The sequence below is a fragment of the Bemisia tabaci genome, chromosome 5 (assembly GCF_918797505.1).
Source record: "Bemisia tabaci chromosome 5, PGI_BMITA_v3".
NCBI classification, from domain to species: Eukaryota; Metazoa; Arthropoda; class Insecta; order Hemiptera; family Aleyrodidae; genus Bemisia; species Bemisia tabaci.
In genome coordinates this window covers 16,956,013-16,968,818 of record NC_092797.1, presented here as the reverse complement: position 1 = coordinate 16,968,818, position 12,806 = coordinate 16,956,013, and the positions used below count along the sequence as shown (strand labels likewise).

The window sequence follows — 12,806 nt, the reverse complement described above, 5'->3', positions numbered from 1 at the left end:
CGCCCCTAATCGTTTATTTTCTTTAGAAAATTCGTGTAACTTCAGCTTCTAAATGACTATAAACGAAGTTGCAAGGGGGGAAGGGGGAAGGTAAATAAACAATCTCCGTTTTTTATACGTACACGTCCCCATAGTTCGAGGTCACTCTGTCAGCTGTGGCTGTGACCCTTAAAACCCACTGTAACACAAATCACCATACGCCGATCAGTTGTCTGGTTGGAATTTTAAAATAGTTAATTCCTCGCTTTTATCCAGAAAAAAACAACCTTTCAACCGAAAACTGGCAGCCGCGTGGCACCGTTCTCGCTCGGGTGCACCGGGTAAAGACACTCGATTAGTTTCCACTGGTCAGTGCGCGGTCGCAGTTCTGCCGTACTATAGGTAAAAACGCCGTAAAAACATTCTAAAGTTGCCAAATTTCACCTGTGAAAATATTTATTTTTGAAGAAACTCATAAACATTCTTCCTTGAAAATTTCAGACTCTTCAGATCAAAATACGAATGAAATCCTGTGAAAAATCAGAGCGGAAATATTCTCGATTTTCCTGAAAATGCATGATCTGTCGGGGGAAATTTGGCAACGCCTGATGGCTCGCACGGCGTTCTTACTTAGCACGGCGGAGTTACCCTCCATTCCGCGGTTCGCGGGAAAGGTGACCGATTTAGCAATGCTTTACCCAATTCTTTTCAATTTACGGCCCGGGGGACGCCGGGGTCGGTGCCCCTTCCCCCCGCCACCCACGCCGCGGTCATCCTCCACCCGTGCTCCTGCCGCAACATCATTTTCCGTGCGTTTACGCCCGGTAATCTGGGCAAATCTTCCGCCGACCTAACCTTGATTCCGGTCACCTAATTGCTTAAAGATCAAGCTGCCTGCGTTCCGCTGGCTCGCGGGCCGCATAGAGTAAACTGCTGGACGCTAGAGGTGTATCTGTAGATGCTGCTATACTTAAAAAGCTTGAAACGTGTGCTTCGGGGGTTAGAAAACACCAGGGGTTATGCCCCCTGGCCCCTGCCGCTACGCGGCCCAACCCCCAGAGGGCGCTTCGCGCTCTCTGAGGCCCACGTAGACAAAAGAACGACCAAAAAAATGAGAAGATTTTCATACCCGACTCTCATTTGACCAATCTCTCTAGCCGGGAGCGATTGGACCAATAAGAATCGAATGAAAAAAACGGCATTTTTTTCAAACTTCACGCTAAGACTGAAACGAAACGGAACGAAGCCTATCGTCGCTTTTGGATAGTCTGCAGCAAAGGAGCATGCTTTCAATTCACTTATCCTACTAGAAGATCAAAATTCAACATTTTTCCGCTTCGTTCAATTTTCCACTAAATTTAAAATTCCCGCCATTTTTATTAGCATGATTTCAACTTCATACTCACCGATAAAATGAGCTAGGAGGCTTCCGCATAAAATTAAACGATAACGGAAAACTCATTTTAGATGACATGAAAATGAAAGCTCGGGCTTTTGGGATCGCACCATTAAGATCCTACCTGATGTACTGTCAGTAACATATCGACGGTGTAAGTCGACAATCACGTAACTCGGTTTGCGACGTCGCAGACTTCCTGTCATACTTTATTTTTTAAACGGAAAACTATTCAACGGCAATTCTGTATAACTGCCGTGATGTTTCCTCTCCGTGCGAAGAAAGTTCTGCATAAACTTCAAGGAATGATGTCAATTTGTTCTCCTTTAAAAAAATAATGTAGAGGCGGAGATTTTGAGACACCGCAAACGAGATATGTGATTACGGACTTAGGCCGTCGATATAATAACTCATGTGTTTCTAGGTTCAGCGGACAGAGCTGGAATCACTCGACAAGGCAAGTATGGTCGTTCAATGCACGAAAAGGAAACTCTTTCCCATCAAAGAGCTATTTCGCGCGTTGAACATTATGACCATCACAGTGGCGTGGCGTGAATTGCGATGTATCGATTGTTATGCCATTTAAACCTACGGTAAAGAATCGATTATTAAGGTGTTCGCTGCGACAACCCTGTCTATCGATCCTTTTCCATGGTTTCGAATCGCAAAGCACGCCACGCCACTGGACCATCAGATTTTGTGCAAGGTGCACTCGGATGAAACTTCAAAATGATGCGTGTCAGTGATTTCGATTAAAGTTTGGTGTGGAAAAAGCGTTCGTGTTCGCGTAAGTTGAAAGCTGGCTAAAATGTTTCCTTTTATGACAGACAATGTGAGCCCATTCGTGCTTGGTTCTCTGCTTTCCCGTCATTTTTATTTCCTCCCTCCCTCCCATTTTTTTCAATACTTTCTTCCGTATTCACATCTTATTTTTCAACTGAAAATATATGCACATGGAATAACCTAAAACTAATAGGATGATTTATGAAGAGGAGCCTCTTAATGAAGAAATACGATAAAAATTTGTGCAAAAGACAACAGCTCATAGAAAAATTCATTGACTGAAAATTAGGCTTGAAAACGGGCAAATAGTTCAGGCCGGTTTCGGTGACATACACAATAAACCAACTGAATTCTTCATCTGCGAGTAATTTTCATTTAATTTCATGTTATTTAACGCTTTTTTTAAAAAAAAATGGTCTTTTTCCGTTTTTTGACCTCATCCCTAAAATATGAGTAGGGTAGCTTAAAACTAAATGAAAAAGTGTAAAATACCGGAAGACTTGCTAAAATCTATGTGGTATTGCCAACCTGTATGAAAATCAGCTAACCGCGAGTATGCGATCTAGCTAAACTGACGCAATGTTCTCCTCCGTCCGAAAGTTCAACATGAATCAGTCATGCTTTTTCATTATTAGAACCAATTACAGATACATTTTTGGATTTTAACCGATAGTAACTTTGAAATGCAAAAATTCGTTGCTTCCCTTATAGTTTTTCTTTCGTTTCCCAGTTGTTCGGAAGAATCCTAGAGGACCCCAAATTAAAGTGAAAGGGAGGGAAAGAGAAAAGTCCTTTGAGAATCAACACAAGAACACGAGACAACACGATGCATGAACGGCTCGTTACAGTAACTCAAACCGCAGCGCTTTCTAGGATGCAAGGCCCGAACTGCCGTGCTAAGGAGGAACGCTGTATGAACATTCGGGGGTTGCCAAATTTCCATTGATAAAACCTGTATTTTTGACAAAATTTATGCATATCTTTCCTTGAAATTTTCAGATATTTTAGATTAAATTGTGTACAGAATTGCCTGAAAATTTGAGAAAATAATATTCACAATTTTCCCAGTAATTTCGGCTTTTATCGGAGAAAACTTGGCAACGTCTGAAGGCTCATACGGCGTTCTTCCTTAGCACGGCAGCGAAGAGCGACGGGAGAATTTTCTTCCGAGGTAATAATTACCGGCCGAGCTCGCGACTTCGTGGGAACAAAAAAGTTCGCCCTACTAAAACCGGACGAAAATCACTAGTGAACGCTACGATTGAGGCTTGACCTTTCGATTTTCGAGACGGGGGGGTTTGGGTGCATCCGACAACGGAGATACCATTAAGATACAGGGTCGTCGCATGCACTGTGAATGCGGCTATACAACGCGGCGCGGGGTCACGACAGTCATTTTTATGAACGCCGAAAAATCTTTGGGTAAATATTTACACACTCCTCCGCCTCGGATTCGAGATAAGTTCTCGTTCGCTTCGGAGCCGAGAGAGGGTATTGTTGTCGGACTGAGCTCAGAAAATCTACATTCGATGTGAATCACGAGCTGTAGCTGTAAGATTCTGGACTTTTTTTTCATTCATTGACATTTTTTTAATCTCCCAAATTTCTGGACAAACAGATTCCTAGTAAAAGCTTGGGTTTTTTCTAACTGTCGTTTTTTGGTATACTCATGAATATTTATCTTCCAATTTTTCAGGTAATTTTTTTTCGCAATTCCACGTGAAGTTCCGGAATATTTCGAGGAAAAATATTCATAACTTTCCCCGAAAATGAACATTTTATCGAAGGAAATTTGGCAACGCTCAAATGTTCATACGGCGTTTTTCCTTAGCCCGGCAGTATTATTCACGAACATGCAGGAAGGAGGATGCTGTTATTTCTTGAAGTAGATCGAAGGAGTAACGTTAAGGACTGTTCATTTGACAGCAATCCAGGAGCCAAGATACAGAAGGAATCGCCCGGGGTAGAGCCGAAATTAATTGCGGGATCACCGGAGTGAAGATGTTAACGTCATTCTGGGTCATAAAAAAAGAGACGGCAGCCAGGAGAGTCGGAAGATCATCTTTTGTATCAAGTCATCGCGGTCAAATTTGGGACTGCACCGTTGCCCGGTCTCCAAGTTGCCCGACTAATAGATGTATTTGATGGAGGTTCGACGTATCGTTTGATTCAAAACAGTAAAACATAACCTCAAACAAAAATTAGAGGGTTTAAGTTGGTAAAGCTGAAAAAGAGGAAATTCCTAACCATTTCACTTTTCATTGCCATGTAGTACTCATAACACTCAAAAAATTACTCACAAAAACCCGTCCCCACAGATTATTCGATTGACTTTTGAGGCTATGTTTGCATGCTGCACTGGAAAAAAAAAACACATTGGACCTAGAGTCCAGATCCAGACTCTTAAAAACATCGACAAGAAAAAATACTCTTGATTCAATCGGATTTTTGCTTAAATCAAGAACCAAGCCTCTTAATTTGAGCGGATTTCCTTTTGATTTAAGCTTAAGTCTGATCGAATCAAGAGTCCTTTTTCTTGTCAATGTTTTCAAGAGTCTGGACTGTAGATCCAATGTGGTTTTTTTTCCAGTGTGAACCAATCGATATCGATACAATCTCAGCGATAGAGCACTCGTTTGATGTGCCGAATACAATCCATTTCAAGGGAACCTGAATCCGGATGACAGTTTTTTTTGCTGCAGAATTCTCTGACTTTTCGATTCCTTTCCAGGATTTTTTAACACAAAATTCATGGCCTTTTAGGTGACTTGTCATTCTTTTTTGACTTGATTTCTCAAGAAAATGCGTTTAACAAACAACTATTGGCGTTAAGTCTTTCAAATTGAAAAAAATTCAGAATTCCGGAACTTGAAAGCAGATGTGCACTTTAAAATGATTGTTCGAGTCTTTTTGCTATTTCTTTGGCGGGCAAAAAATTTGGACTAGCGCGTTCAGAAGACGCAACTTTTTTAACTGCGAGTAGAATGCAGAAACTGTTCATGTACTGATTCACCGTGTTATTTATGAAATTTTGGTAAGAAAAAGTACATATTGGGTGCAAGCAAGTTCTTGCCCTGTCTTGTGGTTAAATGGGCTCTAGACCATAAAAACGCATCTTTTAGATAAATTAGGAACATATAGTTAATCCGATTTGAAATTAGAATGAATCAAGTTGGAATTTTATGCTTTCGCAGCATTTTGAAAGAATGGCATTCCGATGATGAGACATGACCGAAGCGCGAAGTTCAGCAGAGAGTACTGGTCAAGAGAGAAACGTTGCGGAGACGGCACTGGAAAAAAGAGAGGAAATGACCTCATCACATACATAATTTAGTGCTGTCTTTTCCGGTTTTTCTGCAAGTTTAATTCATTTTTTCGTAGAACTCGAAAATGCTTCGGTAGTGTAATATTTGCAAATTTTCCCGCGTATGTATTCACACGAAATTGAACGCTGACTACTTATAAAAAAAACTCGGAGAGAACGACAAGTTCATTGTGCCATTTTCTAATCACTGAAAAATATTTGCATACCAGCAGTGTTCGAAACTCACCTTTGAGTTTTAGGAGCCAAGCGGCGCATCAAGCCCGATTTTTAGGCGCCATTGAAGATTTTATAGGGGCCAAATTGACTTTTTGCCTATGTATTACGTGATAAGCACATTTAGTGAAAAGTTAGATGCAAGATGTCTTCTTAACAGAACTAGTAAGTGGCTGTAATTTGGGGAAGACAAAAGCACAAAGGATGAAATCGTGAATGATAGAAAAAGCTTTCACTTGTAATGCTGGAAATTTCGAATTATAACCTGATATGAAAATTCAGATTTTTAGGGGGCAATTTTTAGGGGCCACGTTGGCGCAGAGCCCTCATTTTTTAGGCGCCATGGCCGATTTTTTAGGTGCATTTGTCGCGTTGGCGCCTGTGAGTTTCGAACACTGCATACCAGTCGGTTTTCGTCATTTTTATGCATTTTTTTCCCGTATAGTTTCGGACGTTTTTGAACTTAACAATTCAATTTATCAACGTGGCAACATGGCAATCGCGAAGCAGATTGATAATAAACTCTCCGGGGAACGGTTCGAGAGATGGGCCGCAATCCGCGATGGTGCCCTCCCCCTCCCAAGAAAGGGGGCTAAAGGAAGGGGGCGGTAGCCTCCCCCGCTTAAATCAGGCTTCAAGCGTGTAATCCGTAATCGGTTTATCTGGATATAGAATTTGGGCCCGACTAAATCGAAACAACAAGCCTGATAAGTACTTGCATCCTTGGTTGTCGGTCCGAGTAAAATTCTAGTCTAATCAATGAGGAAATAGGTGATTTATACGCCCAATTTGGCGACGGGGGTCGCATCTAGGTCTGAATCAACCTCGATACTGCAATATTGCACGGTGAACCACACTGAACTCAGTGGAGCCTTGTTTCTAAAATCGTTTTTTGCAATGAATCGGGTTAGAGCTCCAAGATGGCAAATTGCACGCGCAAAAACATTCATTATTCATAATTGGGGGGGGGGGGGGGTTTGCATACAAATTGGAATAATATTCATAATTGGGGGGGGGGGGGGGGGTTTGCATACAAATTGGAATAAGAGTCAGCTTTAGTCGTATCCGATGCCTCAGAATGATGTCTATAGTATCCTGAGATCGAAATAAGTTCTCAATTTTAAGATTTTGCAACAACTTTGTGTGTTGCTATTACTGCAGACTTAAATTAAGTACATGTTGTTACATGTAAATGTTCCATGCGTAGTTACAGTATTCAGTTTACACTGTCGTTGGGATTTTCAGAAAAGGGCCAAGATTCACGCCAAGATCATAGGACTATCGAAAGGGTATTCTAAGAAGGATATTTATAACTTCTGATTAAGACAGGTGGATCACAAATTAACCCAAACTTTGCGTTAATTTCGGTATGGACTTTGTTTGCACAGAAACCAATTGAAGACTGGCAATGCCCAAAATAAATCAAAGGCTTGGGTTACTTTGTGTTTCACCTCGCATATTAAGATTTATCTGTCCTTAATATTTCTCTGTTATTTTTTCTCTCAGTGTAGTTGCACCTTCATAAGCAGTGATCAGGAATACAAAAATCGTACTATCAATTCCTGTTTGTACTGTCCTCATTGAACAAAATTTTAAAAAAATTCGTCCATGTTCAAACTTCTACAAGTGCCTTACGTATAATCCGCCTAAAAGTGAATTTTTGGCGCCTCAAAACTCAGACGGCTCGGCCAAACGTAGTGCTTAAAAAATCAAAAGCAACCTGCCATGAATTCTTGTAGCAGTGATCTCGTTTTAAATTTTAAGCTATTAATTTGTACCGTTCCCAAAGTTTCAGGCGCCATGATAGGTATACGACGCGTACGACAGAAAATATGTTGGTCCCGAGAAATTGGGCTTGTAGGCCCAGAGGCTTCTAAAATTTTATCATAAAGTTAGAACATTTGGTTCTTCCTTGTTCTTGCTAAAATCCAGCGACATGAAAGCTAGTCGAAATGCAAATTTTCCGAGCCCCAGCCCAAGGAATTTCTCAAACCAGCAGCGAACATGCGATAGGGAGCTCCATTAGCGCAAGATCGTAAAAATTTGCAGTGTTGCCGGACCGCAGGAAATCTTATCGGAAAATCCACGCCCTACGGCGGAATTTTCGCCCGATCCGGCAACAGCGAGAGATGCGTTTCGGTCGTGAGCATGAATCATCCGGTAGGTGTAACCGGCCCGAGAGGTTGCGGCCGTGGGCTACATGCAGCGCAGAACGGCAGTGATTTAATTACTATGATTATTTTTATTGGGCCCTAATCGAATGATCTGTGGACTTGGGAATTCGTTCCTTATTTGAACAGGTTGATGAACGGGCCCCAACTTCGGCCCAGTGGCGTGGCGTGCTTTTCGATATATCGATCGATCTGCCGTATAAACATATGAAAGTATCGATATCTAAATAGTCGATTCTTTACGATAGCTTCAAATGGGGAAATATCGATAATCGATCATTAACGCCTCGCGATCACCGATTTCCGAACGATTTGGAATTTTGTTCTTTTTTTTCACGACAAAACTCGTAGAATTTCCGCAATCGCGAACCTCTGAAAATAAGATGATGCTGAAATTGTGCAACTTCACAGGAATTAAATTAAATAAATCGATACGTTCTCGGCTGATTACGGCGCCAGCTGAAAGAGGAAAAAAAGAATGAGGGGGGAAAAGAAAGAACAAAAACCGGTGTTGGTGGGCAGTGCCCCAATTTTTTTGACACGAGGAAATTACTGGTTCCAGCACTAAAGAATTTGATCAGCAAAGCAGGGCAGTCGAGATCGGAGAGTTGCAGAATCGTGAATTTTTCGAAACAAGCCAAAACTTTCTGGATATTCTGTGATATTCAGAAACAGTTTTTCTCACGGGTTGGATCAAAATTATAACCTGAGGACACTTTTTCCGCGATACTAACACTCGACTCAAAAAGAGTTTGAAGAACTTAATGGAAGATTCAAATCAAAATTTCGAGCTTGAGAAAAAAATTTTCTGGCAGTGCATTCCATCCAAAATTATTTTGAGGAACTCTAAAGAAGGTCTAACTCAAGAATTTTAGCTGAGGATAATTTTTCTCTAATACCTCTATTCAGTTAAAAAGATTTTGAAAAACTCGACGAAAAATTCAGTTCGACATTTTTAGCTAACTATAATTTTCCCCTAATACCAACATTTAGTTTAAACTAACTTTTAAAAAAGCTCATCGTAGGAAGGTATAATCCTAATTTTCAAGTGGAATTCTGATATGTTTCGCAAAAACAAAATACGTATACGATGCAAAATTCAAAGAAATATTTCAGATAGGTGGAAGAAGAAAATATTGAAAAATGTTATGATTTTATTTGGTTTCGACGGTTGAAAACGTGAGATACTATTTCAACGGTCACAAATGACGCTCATGCACTGCATAACTTTTCAAAAAATGGGGGAAAAAATAAGCAATGCCAGAGAAGCAGTAAAAAGTAGTCGCTCTATAGAATAAGGCTGCATCATTGCAGAGAAGCGCACGGAAAACTTAGATTTGTAGAAAGCGAGGAAAATGATGATAAGAGACCCTCGAAAATGAGGAAAAAATGACAATAAACAGTCGATTACCGCAAAGAATTAGGTCAAGCTTGGCAGTGGAACCAAGCTGACAGTTTTCTCACCTTTAACCGCTATATAAACGTGCGCTACTTATGCAACCACTAGGCTCAACCAGAACTAACACGTGGGTGTATCTAAAGTCAAACAGTAATGTTTACCTGTGATACTATTAAATTGATAAGGTTTCAACATTATTATCTATACATTAGATGAGTTACAGTATGGAGTTGAGAAGAAGTTAAAACGTATAAAGCAGGATATAAAATTTTAGTATTGAGTTTTTCGCCTCTAAGAGTCGATGATAACAAAAGTAAAAAATGACTAGCAAACCTTGAAACAGTCAAGAATTCGATGCATTAACGATTGTGTTGAGATGGAAGGTCTTATATGTATATTGAGCGGCAGACATCCAAATTTTTTAGAAAGTTTTTAAATTACCTGTAACAGACGAGAAGAGAAAAATCAAGTTAGAAACTGAAAAAAAAACTCGTGGTATTTTACTTCGATTTAATATTCTGATTTAGGGGTCGTTCATTGAATACGTCACTGTAGGATGCCCCGTATGGTTTAAATTGTGATGATATGAGATTTATGATGGAGATCCTTCCCATGGCATCATAAAAATGGACAATTTCTGCGAACCTCGTGTGAATTTCAGTAGGTAGATGCGGGTTTTGAACATTTTAAAGTGGGTTGCACTCACCTTAAAGTTTGTCAAACTCAATAAATTTTTACTACACCATTTTGTGCTTTTTTGCTATATGGCAAATCATTGTAATCCCTACTAAGCATCCATTTCTATATTTGAACCACTGAATATTGTATGGAGCAATGGAGATGTTGCATGTGTGGGAAATTTGCGATTTGACCGATGACTCTTATGTAACAGTTCGCGAGAAACACGATGGTGACGATGGTGCCTCTGGTTTTCTCTAAAATTAACTCCCAAGCTCAAAAAAAGCTCTCAAGTTGAGGCCAAAATGGAGAGGATATCCCACGCTGTCCTGAGAGTCCACCTCTACATCAGACAAACTCTCCATGAGTCCATGCAAAGATAGCGAACAAATACATTAGCAGGGTTGCCGTGTTTTTTGTTTTGGAGTCCCCAAATAAAGTGGCAGCCCTGTCAATGTATTTGCTCCCTATCTTTGCATGGAGAGTTTGTTTTGATGTAGAGGTGGACTCTCAGGGTAGGGTGGGATAAATTCTCCATTTTGGCCTCACTTTGAGAGCTTTTTTCGAGCTTGGGAGATGATTTCAGAGAAAACCAGTGGTACCATCGTATTTCTCGCGAACTTTCACATAAGAATCAACAGTCTATTCCTCTCATACAGTCAAATTCCTCACACATGCAACATCTCCATTGTCCCTCTATATGATGCATTTTAAGGATCTCCTCAAGCACCCCTTAATCACCAAAAGAACCTAATGGGGCCTCTTAAAGAAAGAAGCTGTTTAAGGGACGACTATGAATACGACCGTTAAGCCTCTTTTTGATCATCACTTTCCCCTTAAGGACAGACCCTCAAGGTGGCTTCACGTGTGTTCACGGCGGCTTCCGCGTGGTTTAACCCGCTCATAACGTCAACCTTGAAACTTGTAGCGTCATAACGTCATGTCGGTCGGGTCCGGCCCGTTCCGCTGGGCGAATCCGACGTCGTTCCGCTGAACGAGCTCCAGGATCACCCGCCCGCGTCCGCGTCCATCATCACAGACAAATCTACCGGCTCATTCGCAGGATCCGATAGGGCTCCGCGGATTCCATCGATTAGTTGGTGTTTTCCCACCCTCGCTTCACTGGAAAAAAAAACACATTGGATCTAAAGTCCAGACTCTTAAAAACATCGACAAGAAAAAATACTCTTAAATTGATTCAATCAGATTTAAGCCTCTTAATTTGAGCGGATTTCCTTTTGATTTAAGCTTAAATCTGATTGAATCAAGAGTCCTTTTTCTCGTCAATGTTTTCAAGAGTCTGGACTCTAGATCCTATGGTTTGGTTTGGTTTTTTTTTTTTTTTTTTTTTTTTTTTTTTTTTTTTTTTTTTTTTTTTTTTTTTTTTTTCCAGTGCATGCCAATGACGACGAAGTATTAAGCCACTCTTGTTTACCTAGGTTGTAGCCCTAAATCCCCACTAGGGGCTAATTAATGACAATGATAGACAAAGTAGACAAAAGAACTATGGAGCAATCCTCTTGGTTGAAATGAGTGGATTCTTGTACACCAAGAGAGAAAACTATGGACCAGCTATAGGGTCTCCCGTAAGTTGCCATTAATTTGTTAATTACCTATCCTCTGTGCCCATTGCAAACACACGCCTACACCAATAGGATCCCTCCATATCCGTGTTGTCATCTTTGTCTATCACTACGGCTACCAATTTTTAACAATCAGCCCCCTTGGGGAAAAAAAATCTCTTGGATCCAGAGTCCAGACTCTTCAGAAAAATAAAAAGAAAAAATACTCTGGTATCAATCGGATTTGTGCTTAGATCGAGAGCCTCTAATCGAAGTCTCTTAATTTAAGAGGATTTCTTTTCGATTCAAGCAAGAATCCAATTGAATCCAGAGTATTTTCTGTCAAATTTTTCTGGATCCAAGAGACTTTTTCCAGTTCCCGAGGAATACTTAAAATTTATGACCCGTAGACCATTAACAGATTTGACGATGTCGCATTGGGAAAGCGGTTACCAATCGCTTCAGAGCAATGCACAATGGAATGAGCCGATTAGAGATGTCGGGCATGAAATTCACTACTAAACCTGCAAATTTTCATGCACTGGAAAAAAAAAATACATTGGATCTAGAGCCCAGACTCTTAAAAACATCGACAAGAAAAACTACTCTTGATTCAATCAGATTTAAGCTTTAATCAAGAACCAAGCCTCTTAATTTGAGCGGATGTCCTTTTGATTTAAGCTTAAATCTGATTGAATCAAGAGTCCTCTTTCTTGTCAATGTTTTCAAAAGTCTGGACTCTAGATCCAATGTGGTTTTTTTTTTTTTTTTCCAGTGCGCACCACTGTGCGATGCTTCGTCAATTAAAAGCCTAAAGGGCAGACGCTCCCAAAGAGAGAAAAAAGAGCTTTCAATAATCGATCGATAAGTATCACGAGTCATGCCTGCGCCACCAAAAGCTAACAGCAATTTTTTGTATGTTAAAAATGTTAACCACAGAAAAATTCAATAAAAGTAAAAATTCAGTTTCACTAAAAGATTAAAAATGTTAAGTGAAGGTACATCGGGTCATCTTCCGATTATGTTCCACCCGACCATTTGGATGTATCCCAATACCTGACAACAACGGTGATTACACGGATCATATTGCAACCGGACGAATCTTGGCAATTGGCCGTCATTTCCCGATAAAGATCGTATCTACAGGAAACATTTTGAAAAATCACCCGAGTGCTCAAAACTTCTGTTATAAGGATACGAGCTTTCGCTGAGATGAAGATGGAGATAGGTTTAAAGATTGGCTGAATTAATAATGAAGTCAAGAGTTTTATGCGGGGCGTCTTGTGGGCTGACAGGGCGT

General features: G+C 40.4%; 2 protein-coding genes across 3 annotated transcripts in view; both read right to left on the bottom strand.

Moving 5' to 3' along the window:
- Window positions 1-12,806, bottom strand: part of LOC109042212 (uncharacterized) — a 203,116-nt gene that overhangs the window by 86,122 nt on the left and 104,188 nt on the right. The gene's annotated exons all lie outside the window — the stretch shown is intronic.
- Window positions 1-12,806, bottom strand: part of Arc2 (Activity-regulated cytoskeleton associated protein 2) — a 51,950-nt gene that overhangs the window by 11,013 nt on the left and 28,131 nt on the right. For both annotated transcript variants that reach the window (XM_072300358.1, XM_072300359.1), the window contains exon 3: window positions 9,600-9,707. The gene's annotated coding sequence lies outside the window, so the exon portion shown is untranslated. The remainder of the gene's footprint in view (window positions 1-9,599; window positions 9,708-12,806) is intronic.